General features: G+C 44.9%; 1 protein-coding gene across 3 annotated transcripts in view; it reads left to right on the plus strand.

The window, feature by feature from the left end:
• The first annotated feature begins 5144 nt into the window (after positions 1–5144).
• The window catches only part of LOC146809782 (uncharacterized), a 36423-nt gene continuing 25745 nt past the window's right edge, over positions 5145–15822 (plus strand). The window contains exon 1 of one of the 3 annotated variants that reach the window (XM_085616624.1): positions 5145–5325. The gene's annotated coding sequence lies outside the window, so the exon portion shown is untranslated. Of the gene's footprint in view, positions 5948–15822 lie in introns of all 3 variants that reach the window. The other 2 variants (XM_085616626.1, XM_085616625.1) reach the window with 2 other exon arrangements.

Here is a 15822-nt window from a genome sequence, read left to right on the forward strand (position 1 = left end):
TATGTGGGTGTGCTTTTATATGAGGTGCTGATGGTGTGTGAGTTGTGTGATGGGGAGTTGGGAGTGTGTCTGTGGTTGCTGTGTACTGGTGTTTGCTGCTGGCTGTGTCGCCTGTTTGCAAGGGATGATGTTAGTGTTTGTAGTCCTTTATATAGTTGGAGTTGTGGGTGTGTCTTTGTCCCATGTTTTTTTCTTTGGTATTTATTGGCTTTGTCATTGCTTGTTTGGTCCTTTTTTTGTCTTTTTTCCTTTGGGTTTTGTAGGCATGAAGGAGACGTTCATGTGACGGAAACGGACGCTGCTGTTGTCTCGTGCTGGCTTCTCCGCCTCGTTCACGCTGCCTATCTTCTGTGTTTGGTACGTGGCGGTCGCGGCGGTCTCTATTGCTTGTGTGCCGGGTTGTCTGTGCGTGTCGGTCGTGTGGCTTGGTCTCCGTGCGAGTCGGTCTGGTTTTACACGCATTGCATCATACTGCGCGAATCGTACATCGCTGGTACGGGTCGGTCGGGTTCATTCCGGGTTTGTGTCGGTCGGTGATAATCGCGTCGGTTTTCCAGCCGGATCACTATTTTCCCTATGGCTCGGTCGTACGGCTTGTATTCCGTACGTGTCGGTTGTAATTCACACGCGTTGCATCGTACTGCACGGGTCGTACGCCGCTGGTCCGTGTAGGTCGGTATTCGGTCCGGGTCCGTGTCAGTCGGTTCGTTTTGCAGCCGGAATCTGCCCCAAAGTAGATAGATTATTTCCCTGCACAAGCAACCTGATCTCTTTCTAAGGTATTAGCAGTAATAGGGAGGTAGTACTTGGTTGCTCATTAACCACATTGATGCAAGTGACGGAGCGGTTCCGTCATGCACGTCGGTTGCGCTGTGCGTATGACGGAACCGCTCCGTCATGGCCCCGCCCGCGCAATAGAACCTTCAGCACAGCGCGGTAATACACGCCGCGCAGACGGGGTTAAAAATGTCCTCTCATTTCGCCAGTCTTCTAATAATGGTTGAACTGTAAAGGGAAATACACATCCTAGAGGGTTGAAAAGCTGCATACTTTTCAGAATAACTATAGACTGTGTAAGTGAGTTCCATTTAGATTAATTGTGTGTACCTGTTAGCTTTATGTATATTAAGAGTCTAGAAATTCTGCAATGGATTTGGTTTACCTGGACGTGTGTTGAACACCCCTTAACTAGTCTTGGGCTAGAAGGACACCTAATGCAGTTGCAAGATAGACATTTGTATCAATACTTGCCAAGTGTGTTTGTAAAGATCTGCTTGTTTACCATTGTGTTGTATGTAGGACTGCAGTTGCCTTAAATATATAAATGAAATAAATTACAATTTAAACTGCAGGAGCGCTTGACATTGTATTTTGGAATTTGCTAACTTTATGACCATGTCAGTAACCGTGGATTGGAATGAGACCCAAATGTTTTCCTATGGCTGAGATTAATTCAAGCATTTCATCCATCACATTGTTGTTTTTGCATCCAGTCCAACTGTAAGTGATGGACAGGGTACAACCCCGGCATGGTAAACAATATATATTGCAGGGACAGCAAAAGTGATGTCGGCACAGAAGACGTAAAAGTGGGGCGGTTGGCTCATTAAGACATCAGGACGTGACGCACAGGACGCACATACACTCCTAAAGACCATAGATTGTTTTGGCACCACTGAAGCATACAGCAGCTACATGGCAAGCAGGGGTAAATTACACCTTTTTACATATATGTGTGAGGGAAAGTTACAGAATTTGCAGAGATCATCAATGTTCCTACCGCTCAGTGGTACCATGTGTGAATATTTAACAGAATGCTGATTTATACATATGACGTCTAAGTTATTTATATTAATTTTGTAGTTTTACGTTGTACTAAATTGACACCAGGACACTAGAATGCTTTACATGAGTCTCAGATTACATTTAAAAAAGTCTGTTTCATTTTTAGGTCTCGCTAGCGAATGCAGCGCATGCGCTGCTTCGCTTGGCGAGACTCTATTGTCGTCGCTTTCCTTCGCGAAGGGAGACAAAAAGTGCGCGCCCGGACAGCCGGTGTGCACGCTCACGGCGTCTGCATCAGCTTGGGCCCGGACAGCACATGGGCATGCGCACGGTGTGTCTTTCATCTTGTTTGTTTAACTTTGAAAGCTAGTGCGGCACCGCTTCACGGACACCGCGCCCGGATTATTTATATATTTCTTTAACACTGAGCGCGGTGTCCGTGAAGTGGCGCCGCGCTCAGCTTCAACGTTTTGGGGTAAAGTCTCAAATGTGTTTTTCTCTGTAAACCGAGACACCAGCAGAATATCTGCGGCAATCCAGGAGCATTTCAGAAACGCTGTCAGGAAGCATGCAGAGTCTAAATCCTCAAGCAGCTGCATGTGTTGATGTTTCAAGCTCGAGACAACCCTGCACACCGCGCAGTTCGCGCTTACTGCATAATCATGCATCTAGTAAGCTTCCCATTAGCCGTCTAAAATCCATAACTAGTCGAAGAAGCTGGCCGCAGCAGTTCTGATTAATGCCTTCGTCATCGGGCCTATTGGCTCCACGGAGACAGATTGTTAACTTCAGTTTGTGATTGTCTATTGTCGTAATGGAATTTTTCGCAGACAGTTCCTTGAAAGTTGATGCACATAATGGAAAAAGTACGAGCGTTTTTTCTTTCAAATCTGTCATACTCAAAATTAAACACAGTCGCTGTTTTTTGCCCCCACGGATGGTCCTCGTTTAGGACCCTCTTGGCGCGCTGTGACGAGAGGAGGAATGCAGATGTAGGCGCAGCTGTCTGAGAGGAGTGACGTCAAATGTGGCCATCAAGGTTGAGAGAGAAGGGGAACCGACACAGCTGAAGAGGAAAGTAAGATTGGGAGGGGCCGTGGGAACAGACTATTATTCATGCACGTCTAAATGATTACGCTTTAGTAGACAACTCAGCAAATATTGAGAAACAAAGTGCCTCAGGGCACTTACACCAATGAAGGCACTAGTATGTGAGCATTGAAACGAAAAGTGCCCCACAACAGTGCCATTTACTCAAACTGTCAGCCAGTGCAATATAATAAGCCTCTCTCTGAACTGCCATGCCCATTCATTCCTTGGCCTCTCTGCTGAGACTGCCAAGAGACCATACACGTGTGCTAATTATGTCACGGCAAAACGGCCAGTCATGGCGAAATTATTGACAACATAGCACCTTGATGCCGTTTAAAGAGATTCCCAGAACCGTAAAGGCATACGTTCCCTACACAAATATTGGTTAATATAACACAACGTTACAGTAACTGTGTACAAACCTGCTGATTTTTTTTCTCGCCCAGTTAGCTAGTTTTTTTTCATTTGCTTTGAGGGCGTCATCTCTCTGCATTTATTTCACACCGTTTAGTTTACTCAGATTCTTTGAGGATACGTCCTTTCTGCAGGGGATATTTGCTGGCAGGGTCCTGTTGGTGGCCATGGGTTATATTTAGTGTGAATGGTGGGTCAAGTTGAGGTACGGGGTTTCATGCCATTGGTTGGGCTGGTGGAAAGAGGAATCCGTCTTGTCGGGCACAGTTATTTGTCAGCAAGGGGACAGGAGGACATTTGCTCGCTGATAAGAGTGAGTTGGTGGCAATTCTTGATGATGCAGGATTTCTACTGGAGAGAGGGTTCTCATCGGCAGATGAGATTTTTGTTAAATATGATGATTTTGTTGCCTAGAGGACATCTGCTAGTGAAAGTTTCTTGTTATTTAGGGTCCTCATCCGTTGAAACGGTTGGCCCATCTTTCGTGTTTTTTTTAGTCCAGTGGATGACACTACAGGTTATTAGAAGAGCGACCTTCTGATTCCATCCATTAAGGGATGTTGTTAGACTGTTATGCGTTGTGGTCCAAGCCAACTATGTGTCGGATCTGTGTCATTGCTGTCTGAGAAGCAAAGAAGCTGGAAAAAAAGAATTTGTTTCTCAAATGTGAGGTTTAGTTATGATGATTTCTATAATGACCCAGTCAGAGTGCAAAATTATAGGATTGCCTGGTTTATAAATGTGTGCTTCATTATACAGTGTGATGTGTTCTCCAACGTAATATTGTGCCAGACTGTACATTCTACAATGCAGCAGAGAACTGTATTTCAAGGGAGAGGGTGGGCTTCGCCAAGTTAGCTGTGTGAGTGGTTGAGTCAAGTTATTTTCTTTTTGGGGTGAGGAAAGGATGGAAATGCGTGAGAGAGGACACTGAAAGGCAGCAGTGGGGAAGTCGGGTGGGGGGAGGGGTCGTATTAAACCCCAGTAATCTAGAAAATCAAGGCTGAAGTCATTGCAGGTGTAAAAGAAACCGGCAGACCATTGCGCATTAATGTTCTTAACGAGCCAGAGAGAAATGAAACAGCTATATAAAAAAATGTAAATGTGCAATTCTTTGGAGGCTCCAAACCAGATAACACGGACTGAACAAGCATTTGCAATGCAATAGGTCTCGCATTTACGCGAGTTTGAGCTATTCGCATTGTAAATTACAATGTCGTTTATTTATGTTTTGGTTTTTAAAACAAATAAAAGGCATTGTTATTTGCAATGCTAGTAGCTGAAACTCTCGCAAATGCGAGACCTACTGCATTGCAAATGCTTGTTTATTAGAGTTTTTGGGTTCATGGAGATTAAGTTAGTTGAAACTTTGTTCCAAGATTACAAAGTAAAGGACTTTGGCCCATAAAATTCAACTGCTTGGATCTTTACATAGTGCTTCATACTACACTTATAAAGTGCTTCTAGAAAGAAGTTTCTATAGCTGAAATTAATGGTACTCAGTTTATTAACCTTTGAAAAATGGATTGCTGATTGTGCCTTGCAGGATTTGAATTTGTCATACATCTTTCACATTGTTCAAATTATTATAAAAGATGTATTATATTTTATATAACAAATGTGTTATTATTTTTTAACTTTTTGTGTCCAAATTTAAACAGTACTTTAAACCCAAGGAATTCGTGAAAACATTTTCCTTTCACATCTGCATATATTATACTCTTCAAGCATTCAGTAACAGACTTCGGTGAGGCGTAGGCAGGCAGCTGCGGTTCTTCTAAGGAGGCATAGACAGATGGGCAGGCACAAACAGGCAGCAGTGATAGTTCTAAGCCTCCCTCTGACGTCGCGGAGGCACAAAGAAACAGGGTTGCGCAAACGGTTAGTGTTGGACGAGGCCTGTCGACCAACGCGGCCGCCCGGAGTTCCTGACGTCACTGCCAGGAAGTAGACGGGCCTCGCATCGTATAAAGAAGCAGCGCCTCCCGTCCCGCCCCCGAGACAGCGGGGAGAGCTCTGCGTGCGGCCCGACCGGTAAGAGTCCCGGGCTGGACCGAGCAAGTACCCTCTGCACGTCGCAGCAGTCCCGCACTCGCGGGCACCTGCAATTGGGGGCCATTCTGCCCACCGACGGCGGCAGGGCGTGTCTGCCCCTCGCGTCGTGACCCCAACCTTGGGGGGAGGGGGGGCGCGGGGGGATTGTTGTTCCTATCTCAGTGCGGCGGGGAGAAATCAAGGTGCGGCCCCCTCCCCAGTTGACCGCACGAGACGTGGACAGGTCTCCGACGTGTAGTCCTGCTGCAGGTGCCCCCAGTGCAATCGCGGGCAGCTGCTGGATCACCTACCTTGGGGGAATTGCTCTATTCTTGTGGCCATTGCGGGGTGGGCATTAAAGAGCAGGACGGGTGGGTGGTTATCCTCAAGCAGTCCCGTACATGCTCGGGCTACTATTAAAAAAAAAAAACATGTTCTTACCTTATACTCTGTAGAAACAGCGCAGGACCTCTGTGGCCTTTTTTTAGCGGGCACACGGGTAATGCATGTGAATTATGACATTCACCTACATCTCCCGCCCTGGTGTAATTCGTGTTTAATGTGTTCCCTAACTATTGCATCGTATGCCCTACTGTGGTGTCCTGCATGGTCCGGATAACAGGTACTGTTATTCATAGAGCCTGAACCATATGTACAGTGAGGATGCACAGTAATGATGTTCTTGTGACAGGGGCCATATATATGTTTTTATATTATCGCCCTACCTATTATGTTATGGTTATGACAACTGCTTAGTGGCAAATAGATTGATGATCTATGTTATGTGTATGACTGTTGCCTTACGGCATAGTGAGTTATTACTTGTGCCACTTAGGAGTAATGTAATGAGCGTGGCCTAGTGGCAAAGTGATTTATATGATTTGTGGTATAACATTCTTTACATACTGCAAAGTGATTTATATAACTGTGGTCTGGGTCTTATTTGCATTTGTAGGACAAGTGCCTTGTGGCGCAGTGATTTATGTGGTCTATGTTGCTAAAGTGTTTTTATAATACAAAGGATATTTTTTTTTATACCCTTGTGTGGAGTCTCTTTTGTGGTGTGTGTGTTACGCAAACGCTTTACACATTGCCTCTGGGATAAGCCTGACTGCTCTACCAAGGTACCATGGGGATGAGCAGGGGTTATTTTGTGTGTGTAACACCCTTACCCTGACTAGAGTGGTGGGTTCTGCCTGGCTTGGTTGTATACCCTAGCCAACCAGAAGCCCCATTTCTAACCGTGCCAAAATATGTTGTAAGCAGCAACAGTGAGATAATGTAGGGATAATAACTGCTACCCAAAGCTGCTCTTAAATAATGCTAATCGCTTTAATCCCTTGTGATCTCTAACTGCTAGAAATTACAGTTCAAAGTGTGTGCTACACAAAACCTGTGCTCACTGACCTAGTGAATTATGAGAGCTTCAAGGGGAGGGGAACAGGCGAGTGGAATAGCAGCTCCTGTCAGCAATCAGACAAATCATTTAATGTTGCCCAGCTCACAACACTATCTTTGTTTTTTAGCTAGTATGCGGTTTCCTGGTTAGGAGCGAGGCTTGGCCAAGCAGAGCAGTGCCCTCCCCCCCCCCCCCTCCTCCCCCCCCCATATGATTTGGGTGACCCATCAAATAATGGGCCTGCAATGTCTGCACCAACCACAGGACGAAGGAGATCAGGCCAAGAAACTGAATAACAGAATCAAAGAAAATGTCACCTCCGGGCAACGAGAAGAGGCCTGTCGGAGTGACGAGCCAAAACAGCAACAACATAAATAAGTGCTACTAGTCCGAAAACAAAATTAAATGCGACCAGAGATGCAACGCCTTCATGCCCCTTCTAGTGAAATAGACACTGGGTTGCCATCCATTATCGCTAGACCGCGTTCACCAATTTCAATTTTCAATAGCATTTTATTGATTAGATAGATCTCTTACCAGATCAACAATTGCACATAATTCCATCTCTTTACATAAAATTCTTTTATACAAATATTTTAAAAATCTAGTTTAAAGCTTGAATAAGACCGATTTCATACATTTGTACAATTTATAACAGATTCACTCCGTGGACATTTATCAGTCAGTCAGTCAAAAATCTTTATTTCGGTTGCTAGGGCCATGAAAGCACATATAATAAAAACAATACATTATATACAAATTATAGCAGCATCTTTTGAGATATCTATGATTGGATAGTACTTTTTTGGGGAAATGTGCATTCCTATCTGGGATCTTAAATTAGCAAAGACAACCCTTCTAGATGTCCTCGGACAAAGGTTGTGCAATATACATGCAATATATGGCCTCTACATTAGCCACGAGGTAAACCACAATAAAGTGCATATGCATTAGCAGGAAGCTAATATTTTAGGTGAAAAATCAATTTCATTCAAATATGATATCTATAGGAGACACGTAGATAATGCATTGTATAGCAAAATATCCAAATGTAAAATAAAAGTAGCAATTTCATTTAGAAAAAAAACCGTAACAATATCAAGATAAAATATAGGGATAAAAAATTAAAACTTCTATAGAGACTAATTATTTGCAAAGTGTTAGTACACCAGGAAGGCAATGGTTAAATTCATTCAATTTAAGAGTGCATATCCAAAAAGGTGTAATAGATAATGTTGGACTGGAATTGGCCTGTGTGCTCTTCTTTAGGATGGCTCTACGGGTACAACACATAGAATACAAGAAGTGCGAGATGGAAAACCTAGTGGGCATATTTGTGTCATACTTGAGTAGCCTAAAGACCTCGGAGCAGTGTCTAGACCCCAGGTTCCTGCACAACTGTAACAGCCAGCGAGACATTGGCCTCCTGTAAGCAGGGCAGAAAAAAAGTACATGCATTTCAGTTTCCTCTACATTCTCGTATGCTGGACAATCCAGACTGTGGGCACCCGACCACTTGTTGGAAAAAGATCAGAGCGGGAGCACTCCATGTCTGAATTGGAGGAATAGCTTCTTCGCAAGAAGCGGATGGATGTCATCTAGCACCGGTTCTAGCCTATATCCCGCTTTTACTTCCATAAACCTAAGAGTTAAACGCCCAGGCGTATTTCCCCCTCCATAACTGGGCCAATTTATATTCTCTATAGGTCTCAAGGAGTCACAAGGCAAGTTTCTTCGGCAGAGCTCCATAGATTTGCCCTCCCGAGGTCCTGGCAGGTGTTCCTAATACGTGCCAATCATGGGAGTTTTCCCACACCTTTGAGGCTCATCAATTCTCTCAACTCATCCCTGTATGAGGCTAGTTCGGGAGTACTCCAAAGGCGCCGCCAAAATAGAAGGGGTCTTAAAGATACTTAATCTGCGATGGAACTAATCCTGAGGTCCATTCTAAGGGGTATTAAAGGGGAATTAGAGGGGAGACCCAAGAGTTGCCTAGCAAAGGAGTTCTCTATAAACAATAAGGGGGTAGTTGGACAATTACCCCATAATTCTGCTCCATACAAGGCAGCATCCCTTGCCTGTACCTTGTAGAGTTCAGCCGCAGGGCCTATCACTTTGTGTGTGCAGCTCTTGTATGCCTTTGAGATACCACCCCCCCCCCCATGGACTGAGCCAGCTTTAAGCTAGCTTTCTTTATTTGAGCCCCCCATTCAATTTTCTCAGTTAGTGTGATCCCCAAGTACTCAAAAATAGAGATCTTCTCTAGGGCCCTTCCATCTAGATGGGTTTGGGCAAGTGCTGTTATTCGCATTAGAAACCATATATTTAGTTTTTGATGGTTGCTCTCCAGACCCCTGTTTCTACAAAATACACTAAATGCATCAAGGACCCTTTGCATGCCCATAAGAGATTTTGAGAGCAAGAGGGTGTCCTCTGCGAACATCAAGGCAGGTATTTTGCGGTCCGCTAGCCATGGGGCATTAATATGTTTTCCAGCCAGCAATTACTCAACTAAGCCATTAATAAAAAGGGGGAAAAAGAGTCTGAGCCAAGACGCAGCCTTGGCGTTCACCTTTCGCTACTGGGAATGGAGCTAAGAGTTCTTTATTTTTGCCATACCTTATTTGTGCAAATTATCTTGAGTAGGCGTTTCATCTGATGGCAAAGGTACTCTGGAGCTCCCATATCCAATAATATTCCCCACAATTTATCCCTCGAGACTGGATCGAATGGGGATGTTGGGTCCAAGAATATATAATAGAGGCTGCCACCCTCTATGGTCACAGTTTTCCAATATAGGAGCTGTAATCTAAAATGTGATCAGCAGTGGAGATCTTAGCCCTAAACCCAGCTTGGAGGGGTGCGAGTACATTACACTCTTCTATCCAAGACTGAAGTCGCCCCAAAAGCGCACGTGCAAATATTTTATGGCTTACGTCTAGGAGGCTGATGGGGCGATAATTGATAGGATTAAGCGGTGACCCTTTGTAAATATTGGAATAATTTCTGTCCCAGCCCAAGTGGTGGGAATCGTCATACCCTGAAGGATGGCATTAAACAGGGACTACAAATGAGGGGCCCAGACAGAAGGAGCGGAAAAGGTCGCCAGGAATCTTGTCCAACCCTGGCGCCTTAGCTGGTAATATCTTGCCCAGTGCTTCTGTGATCTCCTTTAGGGTGTACAGGGACGTGTCTCGATGGGTTGAGTCTGGGTAGAGGGGGTCATTGCCAACAGCCCAACTTCCTCCTCTGCCATTGAATATAAAGATTTAAAATGGGCTCTACAGACATCCTCCCCTATATTTGAAGATATGGCCGATTTGCCTTCAGGGGATCCTGTATTAATCAGGTTCCAGAATGCCCTCCTATCATGGTTATCCAACTCAGTTCTGTGTGAATCCCATTTTTCGCATTCCCAGCTACTTTTTGCCTTAACTATGGCAGTTTTGTAAGTTGCCCTAGTTTCCTTAATTTGTGGCCTGTCATTTGTTTTAATGGCGATTAAAAGGGCTGACTTGGCTGCCCTACAGTTTTAATTATACCATGGATGGCATGTTTTTCTGGTCAGCCTAGTCCTTTTGCTAGTGTAGAGAAAAGATGCCAAGATGGAAAGCAAGTCTTGATGGTTGTTAGACAATTTAATTTGGGAAGTTGGAGTACCATTAGTCGCAGAAAATTGAAATGCAACAGCAAGAAAAGAAATAATTTGTTGGTATAAGGAAGCCAGCTTATCCTGTGATTAGGAGAATTCCCCCTCCCCCACACCTCCGCGGACTCTGCTCCCTATGTTGGCCAATATTAGACTAGAGTCAAGTTGTGATGGTGTATTTCGAATACCACCAACATGCGGTGGAGTTACATCTAACACGAGCGTTATGGTCGCTCTCGTGGCAAGGGGTGATCTTAAAGTCAAGCACCCTATGCCATGATTTAATGTCAACCAAGATTAAATCTATAGTCGATGCCTGCCCTAGTCTATTAAAGGTGGGCTTCCCGGGGCTATCAGATGCTAGACGGCCATTACATGCCCTGAATGAGAAACTCAATGTAAGTGCATGCATCTGTAGGTCCAGCAGAGTCCAAGCCTGAATGGGCAAAATGTTGGGCTCTGAAATAGCCCAGAGTGAATCCTCCCCACTTGAGATACTTGTGGCCAGGCCGTTCAGAGGTTCAAACTGGTGGTTAAAATCCCTACCTATAATTACCCAGTAGTTCCAGGATTGTTAAACGAAAGGTGGTCAATCGGTCAAGGATGGGGGAAACTTGGCCATAACAGAACGGCCATGAGTAGACGTTGATCAGAGCAATTCTAATTTTTGGAGTAAAAGACAGAAAAATACTGAGTATGTCTCGTGATGAAGTCTCTATCTGTTTAACCTCACATCCAAGGTGCACGCCAATCCAAATGCATTGTTCCCCAAATGGTCTTCCGCTACCCCCCTGGGTGGCTAGAATACTGTATAACGCATAGCCCAATCTGTGTGTGTCCGCCCTTGCCCAGGTTTCTTGGAACATGCATAGCTCATGTTGCTCTATAAATAGCTCCCAATCTGGAATATTCAGTTTGGAGGTGATTCCTGCTATGTTCTAGGATAATAGCCGCAGGCCTGGTGGGTCCACTTCCTTGGCTATAGCAGTTGAAAGAGGGGAACAAGCCCTTGGATAGACCTGTTGTGAGTCGTTGGTCCCCACACGCCTGTCAGACTTTGATCATTACCCAAATTACTTTTGTTAACTGAAGCAGGAGGGGACCTTTGCCATTGATGGTAAGATGGTCGTAATTGCCTGTGAATCCTGTCTGGATAGATGGGGCAATTCATAGCCAGTAGGGGCCCGCTCCTGATTTTTACTATTTACATCTCTCGCTCTTCCCACAATACCCACCTCCTGATCTCCTTTCTGCTTCCTACGGCCTCCCTGCTGTACAAACTCATCCTGCTGCAGTGGTCCCACTCTAGTCTCCAATTGACGACTGGGGCTTAGATATAGGGGCCCGGTACGCATTAGTCAGTCAATTGATTCTAGTGAGCTGTATCTATTTGAAACGGGGAGGTTTTATAAAAGAGGTCTAGGGAGGTCCTAATTCATTCTAAGAGATGGCTTATTCTGATTCCTCATCCCCCAATCGTTACCGTGTTATGGGGCATAGTCCCTGGGGGGAAATATCCCAAGGGGCGTGAAGCTATACCCCAATTTTCCCTCTGGTTGCCACAATCTAAAAGGGTTTGCACAACCTGTGTATCTCTCTAAAATGTATCACTATACAATCCCCGGGGACATCTTTTGATCTCAATCCCACCCAGCCTACCAGGCGCGTGAATATGATTTCATTTGCGTCTTTGTGGGAAAATTGCCTGTGGTTGACCAACCAAAAAATACATTTGTTTTTGAGGAAGAGGTGTGGCGCCGCCCCCAGGGCGACTGACTCCGGAATCTGGGGATCACGGTTCGATCGCCAGAGGCAGATTAGCCCAGCACCATGTGACTCTGGGCAATAGCTTTCTTAATCTTCCCAACGGCCCCCAGCGCCTATAGACCCTTACGGGTGATTGCTCGTGCTTTACAAATGTGGATTATTATTAAGCTCAGAATGGGATTCCCTACACCCCCTATTCAACTCTGGTACTCCTGTTAACACAATAACATAAGGAGTTGAGGCCGGGGGGGAGATTAATACATGGCAGGGCAGTCCCTATTTCTGGGGGTTCTTCACGGGGTACTGTCCTTGCGCTATCCCTATAAGTTGAACCTTGTTGCTGGATATCTGGAACTCGCGGTCTCACTAGTGGTGGCTTAGATGTGATTTCTGTTACTGGCCCTTGGGAAGGCCCCTGGTGATGGGTACTTGAGTCTGATCTCTGAGGCAGTGGGATTCTCGAGCATGGGTCTACCGCCTCCTTTTGTTTAAATTAGGCCTAGTAGAGATAGTCAAGGTATTAAGTACTGGGGATACTGGCTTAGTAGAAAAAGTGGCTGATTTTAAAACTAATTTTTTTGTTGACTCAACCCCTTTAAGAATTGACTCTGCCTTACCCACCCAATGGTCAACCAATGTTGTTAATTTGTCAACCCGGTCCATTAAAATATTGAGTTCGTCCTTTACAATGGACCTAAATTGTGCTTGGAGGTCCACCACCAGGCTGGTCACCCAGGGTGGCTGCTCAAGGTTCACCTGCGGTAAATCCCTTGACCCGGTTACCCCCTTGTCACTGTTCATTGCTTTCTTCACCGTTTGTTTTTTCCGCTTAGGACCCAAGTTTGTAATGAGTTTGTGTTTCCCTTTTTTTCAGCAGTGTGTGTTGCACAGGCCTTTGCACGTGTCCTTGGATTTTTTGATGGTGGATCCAGAGTTAGGATTAAGGACGTGGAGGGACTGTCGGAATCATGAGTGGTGGAACATGGGGCTATATCCGGCGTTAGTGAAAGACGCCTTCCCGTCCGCTCAATTTCCGTAGCAACAGCTCCAATTGCCCTTTGTAGCATTTTATCAATTTAAGTTGGTTGTGAGGGAGGTGCAGATTGCAGGGCGGCAGGATTTCTCAATGTGCATGTGCGTTTACCCGTGACTACTGATGGCGGTGGCAGTAGCTCGAAATTATTAAGAAAAGGATTTTGCCCAAAATATTGCTTCCCAGTAGTTCGTATTAAGATGTCTGCCCAGGAATTAGAATGTTTTTTAGGCCTATAACAGGCTGGACGAATAGTGGGCACAGAAAGGAAAATACTCCCTAAAGCTTCTAATGGTGGCAAACACAATTTTATTGATAATAGCACTCACCTTTTGTGAACTGTCCGATAGAGTTAATACCCCCTGGTGAATCTGCTGTCAAAGTCAAAAGGGGTGGCCCAGCCCAGTCTCTGACGGGCGCAGACGGGCTCGCCCTAGGCCCGGGCATGCCTGCGCCAGGAGCCCTTAGGAGCTTTTGAAAGTGCCTCCAGGCGCGTGGTACGGGCGTTGTGGCGGTCGCGTGCCGCAAAGGCACCTGGGTCTGTGGTACTGTCCCGCTCCCTAGCTGTGGTGGTGGTAAATTCACAGATGTCTCGCGCTGCGGGAGCCCTCAGGAGCTTTTGAAAGCGCCTCCAGGCCAGTGGTATGGGCATTAGTGGCGTACTGCAAAGGAACCTGGGACTTGTGGTCATGTCCCGCTCCCCAGCAGTGGGTCAGCTGTTTGTGTGGATCCAATAGAGTGCAGTTTATTGAGAAGCAGCTAACAGTTACCTAACAAGTACTTTTTGAGCATCCTCGCCAAACAATAATGTTTCGAATGCTCACGCACTAGACTCAAATCTCAGCCGCGAAGTTGCACCTGTTAAATGTTGAAGGCCGCCTCGAAAAAAAAAAAAAAACCTCCTCTGCATTGCCACGGTACTAATGCTGCCGTAACCAATTAGACTTACCCATCGAGAATGAAAGCGGCACACCCTACTTCGGCTACCTTTTCACCTCCAGCTCAAATATTACTGGCATGTCAGTGAGTGCTTCACCTTGCGTCATTCGCCAGTAAAGTGCAAATGATTCCGATTTCCGAAACTGGTTGCACCTAGTCACTATCGTAGTACAATTATTGGGGGCAGTGTTTATGGACATTTATAAAAAGTGTTCAGGTCAGTGGAGGAGGATAGTGTCCACCATAAAACAATGTAGACGTTGGTCTGCGCATCAGTGGCTACACAACGAGCAGGCAGTGTCTTGAATGGCTGCCACATTGCTTCCAGGAGAAACGCTAAGTATTGTACCATTAGTATTGAGCTCTGCTTTGTACTTTCAATTGGTAATTTTCAAATTTGGCCTGGTAAGAACACGGCCACCTTTTGACAACGGCCTGCCCACAAGAGACATTTATGATTTCATAGGTGGAGTCCACAGTTTTTTCTACTAGTGCGTAATTTACATAAACCTAATCAAATCGGCAAGGCTTTAGAGACGAGTACATCATTTACGTAGGCATGTTGCACGGCATAGAAAAAACAAGTGCCTCATTTACATAGACATGTTCAAGTCAGCAAGGATTAAGAGACGAGTGCCTCATTTGAATAAACATGTTCAAATCAGCGAGACTTTAGAGACGAGTGCGGTTCTTTGTGCATGTGACTGGAAACAAGCTGCATTTCCTGGGATTTTAACGCTACCTTCAGTAAGGCAAATTTGTACTCAACCACTACACTGACTTTACCAGTTTGAAGATAGAAGCTCTTGAATTTTGTTGTAAGATAAGACTCAAGGTGTTCTTCCACGGCAAAGAAAACAAGGGTAATATGGAACCTTCAGGACTTACTAAAAAATCAATTTTTGTCCCTCCAACACAAAGAATTCCCAAACAAGTTATCGCCTTTGACCAGGCAGTGTTGTCCTCAATTATCCAGCTTGAAAACAAAAAACAATACATCAAACGAAATATCACTCCGCATCAACAGAAAGCAATAGCTAAATTACAAAAGGACAAGTCCATATCATAAAGCCCGCAGATAAGGGCGGAGCCTTAGTCATCTGGCCAAAAGAAAAGTATGTGACGGAAGCTAGAAGTCAAATTTTGAACAAGGAATGGTACAGGCAATTGAAGGAAGACCCCACACGTCAAATAGAGGGCGAAACTTTGTTTATACAAAAAGCAGGACTGGAACAGGGTATTTTAGGCCCCAAGGAATTCAAATATCCTAACAAAAGCCACCCAAGGATACCCGTTTTATGTTGTATGAAAAATACATAAGTGCCTTGAACAACCACCAGGGAGACCAATCGTCTCTGGGTGCAACTCAGTGATGGGAACCCATAGCAAAGTATGTGGATGTCTTCCTAAAACTATTTATTAAACAAGTACCCTCATATATAAGAGACACAATGGACTTTATAACAAAAATTGAACACCAGCCTTTTGATCCAGTATATAAATGGTTAGTCACACTAGATGTTGTCTCATTGTATACCCAGATGCCGCAAGAGGAAGCATTACAAACAATGGAACATTATCTTAAAACAAGGAATCGACCACACAGAGTGCCAACAGAGTTCATTCTGAAGCTAGCAGAAATAGCGCTAAAGAAAAACTACTTTAAATTTGACGATACTTTGTATATGCAGACAAGCATTGGCATAGCCA

This window comes from Triturus cristatus, chromosome 7 (assembly GCF_964204655.1).
Source record: "Triturus cristatus chromosome 7, aTriCri1.1, whole genome shotgun sequence".
NCBI classification, from domain to species: Eukaryota; Metazoa; Chordata; class Amphibia; order Caudata; family Salamandridae; genus Triturus; species Triturus cristatus.